Consider the following 22,196-nt stretch of genomic DNA (forward strand, 5'->3'; position numbering starts at 1 on the left):
ATCGGAGAAAACAACATTATATCTAACATTTTGTCTTTGGAACTAGATGCATGGGGAGATTCACTAGTTAAGTTGTTGGATGAAACTGATATAGCCTTCAAAGCACCTATTTTGCGGAAAATCCAAGACAAGAATCAGTCCATGTTTTCCTTTGCCAGACAAGATGATTCCTTGAATAAGACATCTGTTTTGCAGCAATCTGGGATCCCAAACAATTGCCTACATACTTGGCCGCAGCCGAGTGGCAAAATCGCCATGCTGCATTAGTTGCACTTGCTCAGATAGCTGAAGGATGCTCCAAGGTCATGGTAAAGAAATTTGGAGCAAGCGGTGGCTATGGTATGGAACTCGTTTCCCGATCAACATCCCCGTGTGAAGTGGGCAGCCATTAATGCAATTGGACAACTGTCTACTGATTTGGGTCCTGATTTGTAAGTTCAATATCATCCAGGAGTGTTGCCAGCCCTAGCTGCCGCCATGGATGATTTTCAGCGCCCTCATGTATAGGCTCATGCTACCTCAGCAGTACTCAACTTCAGTGAGAATTGTACACACTGATAATAACTTCCACTTGACCAGGGATCAGGAGTGCTGGGTTATGGGTATTATGCTCTCAGTTGACTTTGGTGAATTCATGCTGATGATTTATTGTCGCTCTTTCACTAATGAGATTGTTAAGGCTTATGCTCAAGATCACTTGTTGATGTGATCACTAATTTGATCAGTCTCATTGCTGCACTTTTGGCCAATTATTTTGATGATAGGATGGATCCGGTCGGTGCTATCATTCGGGCTTTATACATAATTCGCACATGGTCAATGACAGTGTTGGAAAACGTGAATTCCTTGGTTGGAAGATCAGCTGCACCAGAGTATCTTCAGAAACTTACATACCTTTGCTGGAACCACCACAAGGCTGTAAGGCACATCGACACTGTCCGGGCTTACACATTTGGGTCTCACTACTTTGTGGAGGTTGATATCGTCTTACCAGCAGGCATGCCTTTGCAAGAGGCTCACGATATTGGTGAATCATTGCAAGAGAAGCTCGAACTCTTGCCTGAGATCGAGCGTGCTTTTGTTCATCTTGATTACGAGTACAGTCACAAATCTGAGCATGCTCAAGCTCATTCTTAGCAGCAATACGGGAAAGCAATGCCAACAACTTGTGTACTTCATTTGCGCTTTTCGCCTTCTGTCTCGGATGTAAATGTGAACCATTTTAGGTAGATTTGAATCTGTACTAACTAATGAGAAGTTGATGAGAGCTGTAGAATTGGATTTGGGATATGTTGTGATGCCTATCAATGTTGTATAGCAAGGTTGAAGACCTACTTCGAAACAAGAACATGAGCAAAGGTTACTGCAGCAACATTGTAGAACCAACACAAGGCCAAATGCAGCATCCACAACCTCCCTGTTACAAGAAATTCACTGCAGTAAAAAATGTACGATTAGTCCAAGCAGTAAAAATTCAAGAAATATCCCAAATTGGCATGAAGTCAAAACAGGGCAAGAAAGCACATGCTCAGATTACCTGTTACAAATCCATACATCAAAGGGACTAATCCGATTTCTGAACATCCAAAGTGCTTTGCAGAGTTACTCTTTTGGAACCCAAGGCATTTTTGAAACCCTAATTCACAGAACATAAATAGGGAAGAGAATCAGTAAAGGAGGCAGAGAAAAAAAATCAGAAAAAACCGACAACGAAAAAAGGAGGCGAAAAACTTGGAGGCTACAATTCAGAGCTGAAAAACCCTAATCTTGAAGAGGATTGGCGGCTACCATTCAGAAAAGAAAATGAGAGAATTGAAGCCAACGCTTACTCACATTCGTCGGTCGAGCTCGCCGCAATCGGTTAGTTTCCTTTCCGAGCTTTATTTCCATGTTTCGATTATGCTTTGAACTCCATGTTTGATTTAGCAACACCGCTGCTTGTGATGTTAACTTGCTGTTAAGTTTTTGATTTTCAAAATGGGAAGAACACTGAGCTTTGAGCTTTGGATTCGTCGTTACTTTGTCTTCAACATGAGCTAGTTACTGTTTTCAACTTTGTGTTTATTTAAAAGGTTTGGTGCGTCTATTGTTATATTATGTATTAGTGTTTGAAACTATATAACAAGGATGTCTACCTGGTTGAGTTGGTAAAGAGGTGCTTTGGTAAACCTTAGGTTCAGGGTTCAATCCTTGGTTTGCAACATTTTTCATTTTTAACATATTTTCTATTTTTTATTATTACTACCACTTTTTATTATTCTAAACCTTTTATTTTTATTTTTTCTCCCTTTTTTAAAAAAACACTTGTTGATTTTAATGTTAAACATCGATTTTAATTTATGGATTCAACGATTTCCATGTTGTTCATCCATGATTATTTTTATCGATATATTGATAGTATTTCGCCGCGTTTCGATTAATCGCATATGACACTCCAATTATTGTCAACATGCGCAAACCGGTTTTGAGCACATTATTTAGGTTTTATGTGTCCCTCAATTTCCATCCGTACAAATCCCGATTTTACCTTTTTTTTCGATTTAATTTTTAAGTGTGTTGTAGATATGATTTGTTGTGTTATTTTCTTCACATGGCTTACTCTTGGGCCTTCTTACAATGAGACAGTTCTCTTGCACTTACACTCATACATTTGCATTATTTGTTATTTGGGCCCGATTTATTTATTCTAATATTTTGAATCCCCATTTGACAAAATGTACCCCACTCCCCGATGTGTAATAATTTTACTGTTTTATTTCTTTATTGCTTGACTGTTTAGTTAGCTACTAACACAAGAATAAAATCAACAATTTCAAAGATAAAAAAATATGACTCGATCCAATGTCGAGTATTTTCTCAATAAACAAATCAATCCATTTCTTCACCCCACTCTATTCCATTTCTTTCAAAAAAAATTCATCAAATGCTTGATCCAACGTCAAGCCATTTTCTCTAATAAAAAACTCAAAAAATATTAATTCATAAGTCAAGACTTTTTCAATAAAGATGGAAGTGGAACGTGGTGTATACCACGCACTCCTGAGACTAGGATTCGAGATATATATCTCGCCAATCCTAGCTTTCGCCATCATCCAATTTACCCACTTTGCTCTATCAAACACTCATTCAAATCTTTCTCAAACATCCATCAATACTTGATCTAGGTCAAGTCATTTTCACAACAAAAACTCAAAATACCTAATTCTTATTTAACACTTTTTTCAATAAAGGTGGAAATGGAACATGGTGTATACCATGCACTCCTGAGGTTAAGATTCGAGACGTATGCCTCGCCAATCTTAACTCTCGCCATCGCCTAAAATTGTCAATACGGTTTCTCCAAACCCTTTCTCAATCAAATTCAAAACACTTAATTCTCTATTAAACACTTTTGCAAATAAAGATGGAAATGGAACATGGTGTATACCATGCACTCCTGAGGCTAGGATTCAAGATGTATATCTCGCCAATCCTAGTTCTCGCCATCATTCAAAGCACATCCAACCAATCAAACTCTTTTTTCTCGCCGCCGTGCGACCAATCAAAAAAAACCTTTTCCGAATGTAGATTTGTAAATCCTAACACCTAAGTACATATTGCATGACAACTCTAGGGCAGAGCTTCCCCATTTCTTTTAGACCTTCTGTGCGTCTCCGATCTTGTGGCATGTAGTCCGTCCTATTGCAAAGAGGTAACTGCCTAAGACTCGATTCAGCGAGCTGCGACACCTACTGCTAGGACGTGAACACATTGCCCACTCTCCTTTGACACAACCGGTGTCCTCCTTTGTAAGTCCATGTTCAGATGGCAATCCCTATGTAGCCGAACTACGGCAACTCTGATTCTCATGTTCAGATGAGATACGTAGGCACAAGATGCGATGTCTTGCCGAGTTTGACTAACGACTAACAACTAATCCTTGTTTTCTTTCGCCCTCGTTGCGATCTTTTCTCTCGCCCTCGTTGCGATCGAGACCTTCCCTTTCTCTTGCCCTGGTTGCAATCGAGACCTTTATTCCCGTAGTTAGCTGAACTACGTTTTGCTCTGATTCTCATTCCCGATGAGATACGTAGGCATAAGACGCGACGTCTTAGCGAGCACACTTATCCTTAACCCTTAGGTAGCCGAGCTACGACGACTCTGATTCTCATATTCAGATGAGATACGTATGCAATGGATGCGACATCCGTGCGAGTCATTTTCTTTGACCCTTTCTTTTAGTAAATAGTACATTAGATAAACACACACCCTTTAGACAAGAAACAACAAGAGTGGATTCCGTAGAGTACTACGGATGCGTACGGGTGCTAATACCTTCCCTTCGCATAATCGACTCCCGAACCCAAGATTTGGTTGCGAGACCTTGTCTTTTCCTTTCCTTTTTCCAGGTTTACTTCGAGCGTTTCCTTTCCCTCCTTTGGGATAAATAACGCACGGTGGCGACTCTTCTGTCATTTTCTTTCGCCGGTTGTTTTTTCGCACCTCTGTATTTTTTCAGGTTGCGACAGCTGGCGACTCTGCTGGGGACCCGGTTTCCCTAAGCGAGTCCCTCCTAGCTTTTGTAGGTTTCTTGTTTGTTGGGTGTTTATTCTTTTGTACAGTTATTTATTTTCATCATTTACCTGCTTTACCTTATTGCATTCATGTACATATGCTTGCTGTATCTGTGGGTTGTTTGTTTGTTGGGTTGGGACTGTTCTATGAGAGATAAGCCCACTACCCAGGCTTGAGTGTACACATAGGTGTTAGAGTGGATAGTCATGAGGCTTGCGTGGCGTGTTGCTACGTTAAGTCGTTCATGAGACCCACATTCCAGACGAGGTTTCTGTTGGATATATTTTGTCCTATGGGTGTTCCATAACGACATATATTCCTTTAGAAATCGTCGACTTTGGTGACCATTTCCCGAGAACTCAGTCAAGGCCTCTCCTCCGAGACGCGTTTATGTTAGCTCTGGTGGGCGCATTCTCGCTGCTCAATCCGAGGACCCCGAGCCTGGGAACTTGCTTTAAGTTATCCTGTTGAGGGGAGTCAGCTTAGGTCTTTTATCCCGTAATAATGCCAAACCTTCAGTGGTAAACGTATTATTCTCGACTGAAGGGCTGAAGCTGACAAACTTCTGTTCTTAGAACCTACCAGTAAGGGGCGGGCTAAATTCAGGAAAACCTTAACCTCCAACCAACCCGGTTTTCTGGAGCAAAGTTTTGATCTTATTCTTCAGTGGGTTTTCTCTTCAGACAGTGCAACCTGACAGTTGCTCAAGCAGATACAACAGTCCTGATTTCCATGTCACTGCATTGCATCACATCATTTTGCATTCAAATCATTCAACACATGTTTATCTATTCCCATGGGCTGATATCTTCTTCTTGATTCTGGTCGGGGTTTTTCTTACACTTTTTATCTGACGAGAGACTGGAATCAAAGGGTTAGAATACCTTTTGGAATTGATAAACATATCATTACATTTGCATATCCATAGCATGTCTTGCATAACAGGTACCGTCGCGGTGTTCTCATTTTGTGGGGTGTTCCATTAGCAGGATAGCTGATTCAGGAATTCACCGGTATGGTACCCGCAGAAACCAGCAGAAAGCAATGGAGGGTCTACAAGAAGAACTTGCTGAAATGAGGGTCCGCATGAACCAGTTCATGGACGTGGTTCAGGGAGTAGCGCAAGGACAGTAGGAGATTAGACAAATGATACAAAGGAATCCCGCAACTACTCAACCAGAGGTCGTGACTGATCCTCCAAATGCAGAGGTTAATGGACCGGGGCCTGTCCCGATCCCACATAACAACCTTGATCAACAACCCATCCACGATGATCAAGATGATTAGTTCTTGCTGCCAGAAGACTTTGGCATGGGCCATGGCATGGATCCCATGTTCAGGAGATTAGAGGAGAGGCTGAAGGCGGTAGAAGGACAAAACCCCCTGGGGGTAGATGTTTCTGACTTGGGATTGGTCCCAGGCGTGAGGGTCCCACCGAAGTTCAAAGTCCCAATCTTTGACAAGTACAATGGTAGCTCTTGCCCGAAGACCCATGTGCAAGCCTACTTCCGAAAGATGGTTGCATATTCTGATGACGAGAAGCTACTTATGTACTTCTTCCAGGACAGCCTAGCTGGGGCATCCCTGGAATGGTACATGAGGTTGGATAGAGCCCATATCCGTTGCTGGAGGGATTTGGCGGAAGCTTTTGTGAAACAATATCAATATAATGCGGACATGGCCCCGGACAGAACTCAACTCCAGAATCTGTCCCTAAAAAGCAATGAGTGCTTCAGAGAATACGCTCAACGCTGGAGGGAGACAACTTCCCGTGTTCAACCTCCCATGTTGGAAAAGGAAATGGCCAACATGTTCATGAATACGTTGCCTGGACCTTACCTGGAGCGTCTGGTGGGGTGCAATGCCTCCAACTTTGTTGATGTGGTCTCTACCGGAGAGAGGGTAGAAAATTACCTGAAGACCTACAAGAGCCACAATGGAGGTGGATCTTCATCAGGTGTAAAGAAGCCATTTATGGGAGGACCGAAGCAGAGGGAAGGGGGCGTGAATTCCGTGTCTTCATATCAAAACAGGAGCAATAATTTTCAAAACTATCATCAGCAACCGTATGTTGCGGCTGTGACCATTCCAGCTGCAGCACCACTACAACAACAACAACCACAACGCCAGCAAACTCAGTATCAGCAACAACCACAACGTCAGCCAGCTCAGTATCAACAACAACAACAGCCAGGTAATAGACCCGCCTATCAACAGAGGCAGAGGATGATGGACCGGCGTTTCGACACTCTTCCAATGTCGTGCGCTCAACTGCTTGCTAGTCTTCAACAGCTACAACTTGTGCAGCTACGCACTCTGGCTCCTCCGGTTGGTAGACTTCCGGTGGGTTACGATGCCAATGCTAGGTGTAGTTTCCACTCTGGGGCACCTGGCCACAATATCGAGAACTGCAAAGCTTTTAAGCACGTAGTTCAGGACCTCATTGATTCAAAGGCTATCAGCCTTGCACCGATTCCTAATGTCGTCAACAATCCCATGCCACAACATGGTGGTGCAAACGTTAATATGCTGGAGGGAGAAGCCAAGTCTGTTAAGGATGTGTTGAAGTTGAAGACCCCGTTGTGGGAAATTAAGGAATGCTTGTTGAAGGCTGATGTCTTCCCCGGTTGTGGGAAAGGTTGTTCGGAATGTGCTATACAGGGCAAGGGTTGCTTGAAACTGCAACAGGGTATCCAGGTCTTGCTTGACAATGGTACCCTCCAAGTTGAAGACTTGTCTGCCAAAGAGTTTGCTGAAGGGGTAGTTGAAGAGGTGTTTGAAGACGCTGTTGAAGAATTCACAGATGTTGTTCCTGCTGATTGTGTATTTCCTATTGATGTATTTAATTTTTCAAATGTTGTTGCTGATATACCAAACAATGTGTCTGATCTTGATGTAACTGAACTTGATTCCGGTGTTCCGAATGTTTTTGTTTCAATGAATGAAATTCCCGAGTATGACTATGATGTCGCTACTATCACCCTCTTTTACCCGACTAATCAGATCAGTGTGCCAGAAGCACAACCAGTGCCACCAGCGCGACCGGCCGCCATGACAATCACAACCCCTGGTCCTTTACCTTTCACAAGTGAAAGGGCCATTCCGTGGCATTATGGGGGGAGTGTATACACACACGATCATGGGGTGGAACGACCTTTGAAGGTAGAAGAGGGTCAGAAGTCTGAACTCGAAGTTGAAGGTCCCGCAGTGGACAATGTTGGTGGAATCGGGCGATTCACCAGAAGTGGTAGACTGTTCTCACCACCGGTTACCCAAGCTGATAATGTTGATGCTGCGGCGAAAGCCAAAGGCAAGTAAGTAATGAGTGAGGGTACGTCTGCACCCCAGGCTGGTTCTGAGCCCACTTTTGCGAAGGATGTGGACGAGCTTCTGAGAATCATAAAGAAAAGCGACTACAAAGTGGTCGATCAGTTGATTCAGACGCCGTCTAAGATATCCATTCTCTCACTCCTGTTGTGTTCAGAGGCACACAGGGAGGCACTTCTGAAGGTCCTTAATGCTGCATATGTGCCTCAGGAGATCTCAGTAAACCAGCTAGAAGGGATCATTGCAAATGTTCATGCAAGCAACGGGCTGGGCTTTACTGATTCTGACCTAACACCAGCTGGACGCAATCATAACAAGGCTTTGCATATCTCAATGGAATGCAAAGACACCGTGTTATCTCACGTTCTGGTGGATACAGGTTCCTCTCTCAATGTGCTACCCAAGAGAGCCCTGTCAAGGTTAGAAGTAGAAGGTTTGATCTTGAAACCTTCCGATCTCATGGTGAGAGCCTTCGATGGTTCTAAGAGGTCGGTGTTTGGAGAGGTAGAATTGCCAATTCAGATTGGATCACAAACCTTCAACACCGTATTCTATGTGATGGATATCAGTCCCTCGTACAGTTGCCTTTTGGGTCGTCCTTGGATCCATAATGCTGGGGCTGTCTCCTCAACACTACATCAGAAGATCAAGTTCCCAGTCAATGGAAGAATTATCACCGTCTGTGGTGAGGAGGACATACTGGTAAGTAACCTGTCTACCTTCAAGTATGTAGAGGTGGAAGGTGAAATTCAAGAGACTCTTTGTCAGGCCTTTGAGTCAGTTCAGATCAAGGACGCAGCTCCGGTGGAAGGGGTTAAAGCAGGTGCCTCTATCTCATCCTTCAAGCAGGCACAGGCCTTGGTGGATTCAGGTGTTGCTCCCGGTTGGGGACATCTGTTGGAATTACCAATGAAGGACGACAAGTTCGGGATTGGGTATCAACCAGCGCTGACTTCTACAACTTCAGCACTTCAGACTCGTCAGGGGCCGATTACCTTCTCCAGCGCTGGCATCATTCAGTATGGCCAGATATCAGCAATCAATGAAGAGGATGGGGATAGTGATTGTGACATCGACAACTGGGTGCGTCCGAGGATCCCTGGTGAAGTCATCAACAATTGGTCTTCCGAGGAAATTGTCCAAGTCACTCTTCTAGAGGAGTAATTTTTCTTTGTTTATTCATGCATGTCCAAGTCTTACGTTCCGCCCAGGGCGTAATGACTCATTGTAGGGCTCATCTATGTGAATACATGCATTGTTTATCATAAATGAAGGACGTCTTTTGCATTCAAGTGTTTTGTTCACTGTCTTTCCATTTTTGCAGTTTTCAAAATTTCAAAAGAATAAAAATATTTGGCAATGTTTTGTTTAGTTTTCACTCACTGTCCACACTCATAAGCACATACCATCACTCATGAAGATGCACATCACCGGATCCTATTGATAACAGTTTTGCTATGGCTCGCTTCGACTTCGAAAACCCAATCTTCCAAGCTGAAGAAGAGGGTGATGAAGACTGTGAACTCCCTGAAGAACTTGCCAGGCTGTTAAAACAGGAGGAAAGGGTCATTCAACCGCATCAAGAGTCTACTGAAGTGATTAATCTTGGCACCGAGGACGTCAAGAAAGAAATCAAGATAGGGGCTGCTTTGGAAGATGATGTGAAGAAGGGGTTGATTGAACTGTTGCAAGAGTATGTTGACGTCTTCGCTTGGTCTTATCAGGATATGCCAGGGCTTGACACAGACATCGTGGTACACCGTTTACCTCTCAAAGAGGGTTGTCCTCTGGTCAAGCAGAAGCTCAGAAGAACAAGACCAGAGATGGCTGTCAAGATAAAGGAAGAAGTGCAGAAACAGTTGGATGCAGGGTTCCTAGCGGTTACCAATTATCCGCCATGGGTCGCAAACATCGTTCCAGTACCTAAGAAGGATGGAAAGGTACGGATGTGTGTCGATTACCGGGATCTGAACAGAGCTAGCCCTAAAGATGATTTCCCATTACCTCACATCGATGTTTTGGTGGATAACACAACTCAGTTCTCGGTATTCTCCTTCATGGATGGTTTTTTCTGGCTACAACCAAATCAAGATGGCACCAGAAGACATGGAGAAGACAACTTTCATAACCCCTTAGGGCACCTTCTGCTATAAGGTAATGCCGTTTGGTCTGAAAAACGCTGGGGCAACATATCAACGGGCTATGGTGACTCTATTCCATGATATGATTCATCATGAAATCGAGGTTTATGTGGACGATATGATTGCCAAATCTCAGACAGAAGAAGAACATTTGTTGAATCTGCAGAAATTGTTTGAACGGTTAAGGAAATTCAAGCTGAGGCTTAATCCGAACAAGTGCACTTTCGGGGTGAGGTCTGGAAAATTGTTAGGTTTTATTGTTAGCGGAAAAGGGATTGAGGTGGATCCTGACAAGGTAAAAGCGATACAAGAAATGCCTGAGCCAAGAACAGAGAAGCAAGTCCGTGGTTTCTTAGGGAGGTTGAACTACATTGCAAGGTTCATCTCTCACCTAACAGCCACGTGTGAGCCAATTTTCAAATTGTTGAGGAAAGATCAGGCTATCAGGTGGAACAACGATTGTCAAAGGGCTTTTGAAAAGATAAAGGAGTATTTGCAGAATCCCCATATCCTCATGCCTCCAGTCCCAGGGAGACCGTTGATTTTGTACTTGACAGTACTCGACAATTCCATGGGTTGTGTTCTCGGTCAACACGACGAGACAGGTAGAAAAGAGCATGCCATCTACTACCTGAGTAAAAAATTCACAGACTGCGAGTCGAGATACTCAATGCTTGAAAAGACATGTTGTGCACTTGCATGGGCTGCTAAGCGATTGAGACAATACATGCTGACTCACACAACCTTACTGATCTCCAAGATGGATCCAGTCAAGTATATATTCGAGAAGCCAGCTCTCACCGGAAGGGTTGCTCGTTGGCAAATGGTACTGACAGAGTATGATATCCATTATACATCCCAGAAAGCCATCAAGGGGAGTATTCTGTCAGACTATCTTGCTCAACAACCGATTGAAGATTACGAGCCGATGAAGTTTGATTTCCCAGATGAAGACATCATGTTCCTCAAGATGAAAGACTGTGAAGAGCCAGTTGTTGGGGAGGGACCTGATCCCGATGAAAAGTGGATTTTAACGTTTGATGGGGCCGTCAATGCCAGAGGAAGTGGAATTGGCGCTGTCATTACTACTCCGAAAGGTGCCCACATGCCTTTCACCGCTCGTCTGACCTTCGAGTGCACCAATAATGAAGCTGAGTACGAGGCCTGTATCTTGGGTATTGAGCAAGCCATTGATTTGAGAATCAAGACTCTGGACATCTTCGGAGATTCAGCCCTAGTGATCAATCAAGTAAATGGTGATTGGAACACTCTCCAGCCTACTCTGGTCCCCTACAGAGATTACACGAGAAGACTGTTGACTTTCTTCACAACAGTAAAGCTGTATCATATACCTCGTGATGAGAACCAGATGGCAGATGCTCTTGCTACTCTATCCTCCATGATTAAGGTGGGTCGGTGGAACCGTGCTCCTAGGATCGATGTTATGCGCCTTGATAGGGCCGCGTATGTGTTTGCTGCTGAACTGGTAGTCGATGACAAGCCCTGGTATCATGATATCAAGTGCTTTCTGAAGAATCAAGAGTACCCTGCAGGGGCATCCAACAATGACAGAAAGACTTTGAGAAGATTGGCAGGCAGTTTCTTCTTGAACAAAGACGATGTGTTGTATAAGAGGAACTTCGACATGGTTTTGCTCAGATGCGTGGACAAACACGAGGCGGACATGTTAATGCAGGAAGTTCATGAGGGCTCCTTCGGTACTCACGCCGGCGGACATGCAATGGCTAAGAAATTGTTAAGGGCGGGTTATTACTGGATGACCATGGAATCAGATTGTTTCAAGTATGCTCGGAAGTGTCATAAATGCCAGATTTATGCTGATAAGGTACATGTACCGCCGAATCCTCTGAATGTGATGTCTTCGCCGTGGCCGTTTGCTATGTGGGGCATTGACATGATTGGAAAGATTGAGCCAACTGCTTCCAATGGGCATCGCTTCATCCTTGTTGCCATCGACTATTTCACCAAGTGGGTCGAAGCAGCATCGTTCGCGAATGTCACCAGACATGTGGTTGCCCGTTTCATCAAGAAAGAAATCATTTGTCGCTATGGGATTCCCGAAAGAATCATTACTGATAATGGTTCCAATCTCAATAACAAAATAATGAAGGAGTTGTGCCAGAACTTCAACATTCAGCATCACAATTCTTCCCCTTACCGTCCTAAGATGAACGATGCTGTTGAGGCAGCGAATAAGAACATAAAGAAGATTGTGCAGAAGATGGTCGTTACGTACAAAGATTGGCATGAGATGCTACCCTTCGCCTTACATGGGTACCGCACTTCAGTACGTACGTCGACCGGGGCGACCCCTTACTCCCTTGTGTATGGTATGGAAGCAGTCCTACCTGTTGAAGTGGAGATTCCTTCTCTAAGAGTCCTGTTGGATGTCAAGCTAGACGAAGCTGAATGGATTCGGACAAGGTTCAATGAGTTGAGTCTTATCGAAGAGAAGCGAATGGCAGCCATTTGTCATGGGCAGTTGTATCAGAGTCGGATGAAGAGAGCCTTTGATCAGAAAGTGCGTCCTCGATGTTTCCAAGTCGGAGATTTGGTGTTGAAAAGGATCCTTCCTCCTCAGACGGATCACAGGGGCAAGTGGACTCCTAACTATGAGGGACCGTATATTGTCACCAAGGTTTTTGATGGAGGGGCCTTAATGCTTGCAACGATGGATGGTGAAGACTTCACTTCCCCTGTGAACTCAGACGTAGTTAAAAAATACTTCGCATAAGGTAGACCCGCTGGACTGTAAAAAGAGCAGTCCAGGCAAAAATGGGCATCCCGACGAACCAAGAAAATGAAAAGGTTCGGGCAAAAATTAGGGATTTAAAAATGAAAAGATTGTACACCCGGTAAGTTGAAAACCTGAAAAGGCAATTTAGGCAAAAATGGGTATCCCGGTGGATTGAAAACCCGAAAAGGGCGATCCAGGCAAAAGTTAGGGATTAAGCGAATGACTGCGTTCTGAGTTAGTTCTGAATCTCATCTCATGTCGATGACTGGAAATTTTCGAAAGGTAGGAAACAGTCCAATCACCTTTTCAGAAGGCTGATCATCTGGAGGATCTTGAAGACGAGCGGGTCATGGCAGAATTGGAACCCAATAGAAATCAATTTCACATTGCCATTAGATTAATTTATATTTTATCTTTTGTGCAATTACCTCTTTCCAGGGATTGCTTCCTGATGTAAATGCCTATTCAGAGGCTATTCAATCAATAAAATCATGTTATTCAGTATATCTCTGTTTTCATTTTCATTTTACTATTTTGTTTGCAAAATCGATGTCCGGATTTTTGATAAACATTGCATCATGAAACATAAGAGCTTTACAGGTACATGCTCAATAAACATTTAAAATTGCTGTAAATTTTAAGTGCTTTGGATCGTCTATTCAGAACAGATACCCTCGGGGCATTTCCTTAAAATCCCCTGCAGATGATTGTGAATATCTTCCCTAGTGAAGTCGCCAACAGACGAATCCGGTGTTTTATCCCTGCAGAGCTGATCAGAGCATCAGATTCTTCAATCCCCAGCGGAGTTAACAGTGCCAGACTGTATATCCCCAGCGGAGTTAACATGTGCTTCAGACTATACACTCCCCAGTAGAGTTGACAGTGCCAGGCTACACTCCCCAGCGGAGTTGACAGTACCAGACTGTATCTTCCCAGCAGAAGCAGCTGCTCCTCAAAGTTCGATGCCAGATCGAGGATTTCAATCCCAGATCGATGATCTCTTTCCTGGAAGCATAACCTCGGTACTGTATCGGTGTTTGCTCCCCCCTGCTGAGTCATCTCTCGTAGATTATGGTTGCCAGAACCACTATCGCTTCCCCCAACAACAAGTTTTCAGTGCCATTCTCTCCCCAGTCAGAGCCTCGGTATCTCGCCATTGCCAGAACACCGCGCGACCGGTCATTTCCCCAACAGGATTCCTTGCTTCGGCTTGGCATTTTCCCCAGCATTTCGCATCCTTGCATGTAGAATCATATTACATTGCATCCTCCCAAATCGCGTAGCATTTCCATTTTCATGGAGCATTACGCCATTGAAAAATTCAAACATACGCATGTAAGCATAAAACATTCTCGGTATCCCAAGTGATAAGCCAGAAGTTTGTTTCCAGTGCTCAGACTGAAGGTTGTTCATGACTTATTATCCCCAGCATTGGTCGTTGGCCCACGCGCCGCCTCTATTATCATTCCCTATTTCTGCCAATGCTGACAGGCATGAAGTTTTTCCGATTTTCAGATCGAAGAAGTTTCCGACAATCAGATCGAAGTACTTATGGCATTCAGGCCAGTTTTTCCGATTTTCAGATCGAAGAAGTTTCCGACAATCAGGTTGAAGTACTTATGGCATTCAGGCCAGTTTTTTCCGATTTTCAGATCGAAGAAGTTTCTGACATTCAGGTCGATGCAACTTGTGGCATTCAGGCCAATTTTCCGGTATTCAAACCGAAGTGGCATTCAGGCCAATTTTCCGGTATTCAGACCGAAGTGGCGTTCAGGCCAGTTTCCGATTTTCAGATCGAAGAAGTTTCCGACATTCAGGTCGATGCAACTCGTGGCATTCAGGCCAATTTTCCGGTATTCAGACCGAAGTGGCATTCAGGCCAATTTTCCGGTATTCAGACCGAAGTGGCGTTCAGGCCATTTTCAGATCGAAGAAGTTTCCGACATTCAGGTTGATGCAACTAGTGGCATTCATGCCAGTTTCCGGTATCCAGACCGAAGTGGCGTTCAGGCCAATTTCCGATTTTCAGACCGAAGAAGTTTCCGACAATCAGGTCGAAGTACATGTGGCATTCAGGCCAGTTTTCCAATTTCCAGATCGAAGCGGTGTTCAGACCAGATTTCCGGTGATCAGACCAACATTGATACTCTCATATTCCTATGCTTAGTGTTCAGACTAATGTGCGGCGTTCAGGCCATGGGTATTCCTGTGTTACCATTTATTTTGGTATCCAGGTCAACTTTCTGTTTTGGTACTCAGGCCGATTTTCACCGTACCAGACGGATTCTTCTTTTGACATTGCTTGTTTGCCGATTCTGACAGGCATTGTTAATTATTTCATAGGGATTCAGGATCAAAATCCGGGTCTTCTTAGTATTTAACCATCTCCCACTATGATCATATGAAGAACGTCTTGCTTCATATTCTCTAGTTGAAGACGCTTAAATAGGGGCAGCTGTCACACCCCGATTTTAACCCTGATGTTCATATCATTATTTCATTCATTATTTGTTCCTCATGATTTTGTTCCTCTACTATGGTACTCCTTTTTCATGAGCATCAAGTGGTCTCCTTTTCTGTTATGGGTGCACCTTGTTGGGTTGTGCGCATTCAAGGCGAGGTTCTACCGTCAACATATTTGGATGCATAGGCGCATTCCACGTCGGTTGGTAATCAAGGAATTCGAGGATTATTGTGTTTGGATTAGAGTATGTGGTCAAAAATATTAGTCATGAAAAGCTTTGATGAACATTTGTTTGATTCAAGGAGATTCCAGTGGTTTACCATGTTTTAAGGGAGAGTCATTATCATGTGAGTTTTTCAAGAGGGACCGAGCCTGGTTATCGTCGAAATCAAGCTAGTGGCCGAAGGTCATCCTTTATTCGCATGGATTTTAATAGATAATTCAAGGGAAACACAAAAGGAGTCTCGATCATGTTCTATAATTTGGTTTTGATATTGGGATTTAAATCTAAAGGGGGCATTTGGTCGAAGCTACTGATAGTCATGTGCAAACTTTATGCTTGGATCCTAAGGAAACAAATGTGCATCATGTTTTTGTTAACCAAGCGACATTCAAAGTAGGCTAAGACTATGCAAGAGAAAATAATAAATCTTCGTTAGATCTTAATTGAAGTGGCATACAAAGGAGAAACTAGTATGTTACTTGAGGAAAATGGATTTGGGCTTGAGCATCATTTGCATCGTGGACGAGCGCTGGCAGCTTTTAACCAAATTATTGGTCCAAGAGTCCAAAATCGGAAGTAGGAATGGGAAGGCACTAGTTCATCTTTTGGGCAAACTAACATTCAATTAGATGTTCAGAAACTTCTTTCACCACTAGGACAACATGAAGATACTATACTTTCATTTGTTTGGTCAACTGCAATTTTGCATTTTTTGAGGATTCTATGCTTGTTGCTTCTTGTGCTTTTCTTCTGGAGCTACGCGGTTTATCTGCCGGCAAGATGCACATTAACATTGTTGTGCTAAAACAGATATACTATTTCTACAAATCAAATAAAGCTAACAAAAATATCAAGCCATTATCATCTAAGGGATCTGTGTTTCATGCGAAGTCACATGAAAGTGATGTAACATAATCTTTTGCTCGAGCTCTAGCTGAGGAATATTTACACAAGATTTCTCCTGTAATTGCTTTTGAAGTGGGAGCTCCAAGTAAACAGTCTTCACGAGCTCTTATTCTTGTCTTACACCATCTGGAAAAGGCAAGCCTTCCACTGTTAGTTGATGGAAATACCTACGGGTCATGGACATTAACTGGAAACGTTAATGGAAATGAGTCAAGATCTCACCGAAAGATATCCAGCCAGCATTGGTCATTGGTAACAAATTTTTGTTGATCACACCGAGGAGCAGCATTTGTTGATTTAAGTCCACATCCTTTTGTGGTTGCCGATGCAGTTTATAGGCTCGTGATAAATGATGGAATCGACCAGTCAGTATTGGCTCATCAGGTGGTGGATGAGGGATGTGAGTTCTTCGCTATGTGGGTGTCGTGGCGATGAATTAGGTATCACCAAGCTTCATGCTCAAGAGCAACCTGTTGCCTTAAAGATTGTTGTTAAAAGAGATGGTGGCTACAACTACTCTTCAACTGATCTAACATCAACTTGGTACTGTCTGGATGTCGAAAATATTGAATGGAATATATATGTTACAGATGTTGGGCAGTGGCAACATTTTGACATGCTCTTTAAGGCTTACAGGTGTGTAGGATGACTCCCAAAGGATGGAAATGGATATCCAAAATGCACTCATGTAGTTTTTGGCTTTGTTCTTGGTGACGATGGAAGACGATTCCGGACTCGCAACACCGAGATAGTTCGATTGGTTGAATTACTTGATGAAGCTAAAAGGCGCTGCGAGCTTTAAACCTCAACTTTTGTCTTTCTGCGAACCCCACTGAAGGAATTAACAATTCCTGTTTGGTAATCTATGTGGTGTGCCCATTTCCGGATCCATCTGCAATTTTACAAACTGTTATTGAATAATCCGTGGCCATTGGATCGGTTATCCAACAGTCAGCTAGAGAGAGAAGATCTAGCTTGCACAATTAGGTTGTAAAGGCATTGAGTGGCTTGGCAACTGTTGATGAAGCTTCAGGGTCTAATATCCGTGTGCTTTTTTGGGTTTAGTATTCCTAAATTGGTCTTGCAGATAGTTACAGTCGATGCCATTTTCAGAGTCACAAGTCCATCAGTGAGTGAGTTTGTTATTTTAAAAGAGACTGCTTTTACTGTGTACAGTAAGGCTCGTCGTGTTTCATTTTCTTCGCACACCGCAAAACCAGTCTCAACAAAGGTTTGTTCAAAATCTGTTAAAATGCTGGTACAATTTGAAACGCCGGCGGGTTTCGCTCTTTTCAAAGTTCTCAATAAAGGAAAGCTTTCTGAAGTTCAAGATTTATCTCTGGATTTTTCCACTGCGATGCTGCAAGAAAGGTGGCCAAGCTGAAAGCATTTTCTAAGTTTGAGAATAACAGCAGTGGGCTCATTGATGATTCGCATGATATTAAGACCAACAATAACACCAACATCCTTGGTAGCTTGACACTGGGAATCATTAAAGTAAGCAAAGGAACACAAGAGGTACAGAACCAAGACATGGCGAAACTTGTCGGTATTCGGCTGAAGCTAATGTTCAAACTTTGCAATTTAATGAAGCAGAGAAACTCTGTCAAATGGCTCTTAACATTCATAGAGCAAATGGTTCAGCATCATTAATCAAGTGCAGTAGCAGATAAGTGCTTCCTCATCTCTTCATCATTCACTCTACCGCCACCGCCGTTTAAACTTCCAGTTCAGTTCCGGATAATGCTGATATAAAGATCTTTTGGTTTTTTTTTACAACAATTTTAACGGTGTGTCGGATGAGATTCTCGGGGAAGTTTCGACCCTTATCTTCATGTTTTTCACATTGATGCTTAGAAGTTGGCATCAGCCCGGTAGTGACGGTTTCATGCCAAGACACAGTGGAACTACTGATGTTCATGATAAAAATGTAACCCAACTTTCTTCATCCACTTTCAAGACTTCAGTTGGTGATCAAGAGAAGAACGACTTTGCATCACAGCTGCTTCAAGCTTGTGATTCTCTTAAGCATTAATCTTTCGTAAATTTCGATGGATATACTACAGCAGCTGGAGCATGTGCTGGAATAATTGCTATGTCCGCAACTTATCCAATGGATATGGTCTGAGGCTGCAAAATAGTTCAAACATTACGCCTTTTGAATAGTTAAAACAAACAACAGTCAATCTATAGAAAGTGAAATCCATTTCTTACCTTCGCGTGTACAGTATCATTTTGAACAACAAATGTATGTGAACCAGACATCTGATGAGTGGAAACGTGTGGTGAAGAAGCCGAGTACCTACACTTACACCTCAGGTAGACTGCAGAAGAGAAATACTGATGGTAGCATAAGGATTTGGGACTCTGATAAGGGAACTTGCGAGACTACTTTGAATGGACATAAAGGAGCTGTAACTACTCTTCGATACAATAAGGTTGGTTTGTTACTTGCTTCTGGTAGTAAAGATAATGATGTTGTTGGAGAAACCGGTCTTTTTCGCCTTCGCGGTCATCGCGATCAGGTGAAGGATGTTGTATTTATTGGTTCTGGAAAAAGCTAGTTAGCTCATCCAAAGGCAAGTTTTTGAGAGTGTGGGACATTGATACTCAGCATTGAACAAACATCACATTGGCGGAAGTTCTCAAACATCAGCTTTCGTAGGCTTTGATCAAGATAAGGCTGCACCCTCTACGAGTACAAGCTTCCTGGAGACTGGCAGACCTCACAATTTGAATACTAACAAGGCAGTTTCCAATCGGGATGTGCATGGCTTATGTTCTGAGTTATCATCCGTTAACGTCAACAGTAATCTTAAAGATTCATATTTCACTCAGGATTCAGACAAGTTACTTTTTTCTCCTAACTCAATCAATTCCTCTCTAGGGAAGCATTTTCCTCAAGATAGTGAATATTGTAAAGATCATTCAACCACACCAGCTTTTTGGGAAGATATAATTGTGGATGATATGCTAAATAAAGACTTTGATCAACAACAGTTCTGGAAAGGCACTAACAATTTAGCATCCGGGCATCATTCACCTCATTATCTTCAGAATCCAAACCAATCAAACCATGAACTGAAGCATCAAAATCAAATTTGTAACCAGAATCATTTAAGGAAACAAGGTTGCTTCAGACATCGGAGAAAACAACATTATATCTAACATTTTGTCTTTGGAACTAGATGCATGGGGAGATTCACTAGTTAAGTTGTTGGATGAAACTGATATAGCCTTCAAAGCACCTACTTTGCGGAAAATCCAAGACAAGAATCAGTCCATGTTTTCCTTTGCCAGACAAGATGATTCCTTGAATAAGACATCTGTTTTGCAGCAATCTGGGATCCCAAACAATTGCCTACATACTTGGCCGCAGCCGAGTGGCAAAATCGCCATGCTGCATTAGTTGCACTTGCTCAGATAGCTGAAGGATGCTCCAAGGTCATGGTAAAGAAATTTGGAGCAAGCGGTGGCTATGGTATGGAACTCGTTTCCCGATCAACATCCCCGTGTGAAGTGGGCAGCCATTAATGCAATTGGACAACTGTCTACTGATTTGGGTCCTGATTTGTAAGTTCAATATCATCCAGGAGTGTTGCCAGCCCTAGCTGCCGCCATGGGTGATTTTCAGCGCCCTCATGTATAGGCTCATGCTGCCTCAGCAGTACTCAACTTCAGTGAGAATTGTACACACTGATAATAACTTCCACTTGACCAGGGATCAGGAGTGTTGGGTTATGGGTATTATGCTCTCAGTTGACTTTGGTGAAATTCATGCTGATGATTTATTGTCGCTCTTTCACTAATGAGATTGTTAAGGCTTATGCTCAAGATCACTTGTTGATGTGATCACTAATTTGATCAGTCTCATTGCTGCACTTTTGGCCAATTATTTTGATGATAGGATGGATCCGGTCGGTGCTATCATTCGGGCTTTATACATAATTCGCACATGGTCAATGACAGTGTTGGAAAACGTGAATTCCTTGGTTGGAAGATCAGCTGCACCAGAGTATCTTCAGAAACTTACATACCTTTGCTGGAATCACCACAAGGCTGTAAGGCACATCGACACTGTCCGGGCTTACACATTTGGGTCTCACTACTTTGTGGAGGTTGATATCGTCTTACCAGCTGGCATGCCTTTGCAAGAGGCTCACGATATTGGTGAATCATTGCAAGAGAAGCTCGAACTCTTGCCTGAGATCGAGCGTGCTTTTGTTCATCTTGATTACGAGTACAGTCACAAATCTGAGCATGCTCAAGCTCATTCTTAGCAGCAATACGGGAAAGCAATGCCAACAACTTGTGTACTTCATTTGCGCTTTTCGCCTTCTGTCTCGGATGTAAATGTGAACCATTTTAGGTAGATTTGAATCTGTATTAACTAATGAGAAGTTGATGAGAGCTGTAGAATTGGATTTGGGATATGTTGTGATGCCTATCAATGTTGTATAGCAAGGTTGAAGACCTACTTCGAAACAAGAACATGAGCAAAGGTTACTGCAGCAACATTGTAGAACCAACACAAGGCCAAATGCAGCATCCACAACCTCCCTGTTACAAGAAATTCACTGCAGTAAAAAATGTACGATTAGTCCAAGCAGTAAAAATTCAAGAAATATCCCAAATTGGCATGAAGTCAAAACAGGGCAAGAAAGCACATGCTCAGATTACCTGTTACAAATCCATACATCAAAGGGACTAATCCGATTTCTGAACATCCAAAGTGCTTTGCAGAGTTACTCTTTTGGAACCCAAGGCATTTTTGAAACCCTAATTCACAGAACATAAATAGGGAAGAGAATCAGTAAAGGAGGCAGAGAAAAAAAATCAGAAAAAACCGACAACGAAAAAAGGAGGCGAAAAACTTGGAGGCTACAATTCAGAGCTGAAAAACCCTAATCTTGAAGAGGATTGGCGGCTACCATTCAGAAAAGAAAAGGAGAGAATTGAAGCTAACGCTTACTCACATTCGTCGGTCGAGCTCGCCGCAACCGGTTAGTTTCCTTTCCGAGCTTTATTTCCATGTTTCGATTATGCTTTGAACTCCATGTTTGATTTAGCAACACCGCTGCTTGTGATGTTAACTTGCTGTTAAGTTTTTGATTTTCAAAATGGGAAGAACACTGAGCTTTGAGCTTTGGATTCGTCGTTACTTTGTCTTCAACATGAGCTAGTTACTGTTTTCAACTTTGTGTTTATTTAAAAGGTTTGGTGCGTCTATTGTTATATTATGTATTAGTGTTTGAAACTATATAACAAGGATGTCTACCTGGTTGAGTTGGTAAAGAGGTGCTTTGGTAAACCTTAGGTTCAGGGTTCAATCCTTGGTTTGCAACATTTTTCATTTTTAACATATTTTCTATTTTTTATTATTACTACCACTTTTTATTATTCTAAACCTTTTATTTTTATTTTTTCTCCCTTTTTTAAAAAAACATTTGTTGATTTTAATGTTAAACATCGATTTTAATTTATGGATTCAACGATTTCCATGTTGTTCATCCATGATTATTTTTATCGATATATTGATAGTATTTCTCCGCGTTTCGATTAATCGCATATGACACTCCAATTATTGTCAACATGCGCAAACCGGCTTTGAGCACATTATTTAGGTTTTATGTGTCCCTCAATTTCCATCCGTACAAATCCCGATTTTACCTTTTTTTTCGATTTAATTTTGAAGTGTGTTGTAGATATGATTTGTTGTGTTATTTTCTTCACATGGCTTACTCTTGGGCCTTCTTACAATGAGACAGTTCTCTTGCACTTACACTCATACATTTGCATTATTTGTTATTTGGGCCCGATTTA

The 22,196-nt window shown here is 42.6% G+C and overlaps 1 pseudogene; it reads left to right on the top strand.

The window, feature by feature from the left end:
* Positions 1 to 481: 481 nt before the first annotated feature.
* Positions 482 to 20,772, top strand: LOC127126555 (metal tolerance protein 11-like; annotated as a pseudogene).
* The last annotated feature ends 1,424 nt before the right edge of the window (positions 20,773 to 22,196 follow it).

The sequence above is a fragment of the Lathyrus oleraceus genome, chromosome 3 (genome assembly GCF_024323335.1).
Source record: "Lathyrus oleraceus cultivar Zhongwan6 chromosome 3, CAAS_Psat_ZW6_1.0, whole genome shotgun sequence".
NCBI lineage: Eukaryota > Viridiplantae > Streptophyta > Magnoliopsida > Fabales > Fabaceae > Lathyrus > Lathyrus oleraceus.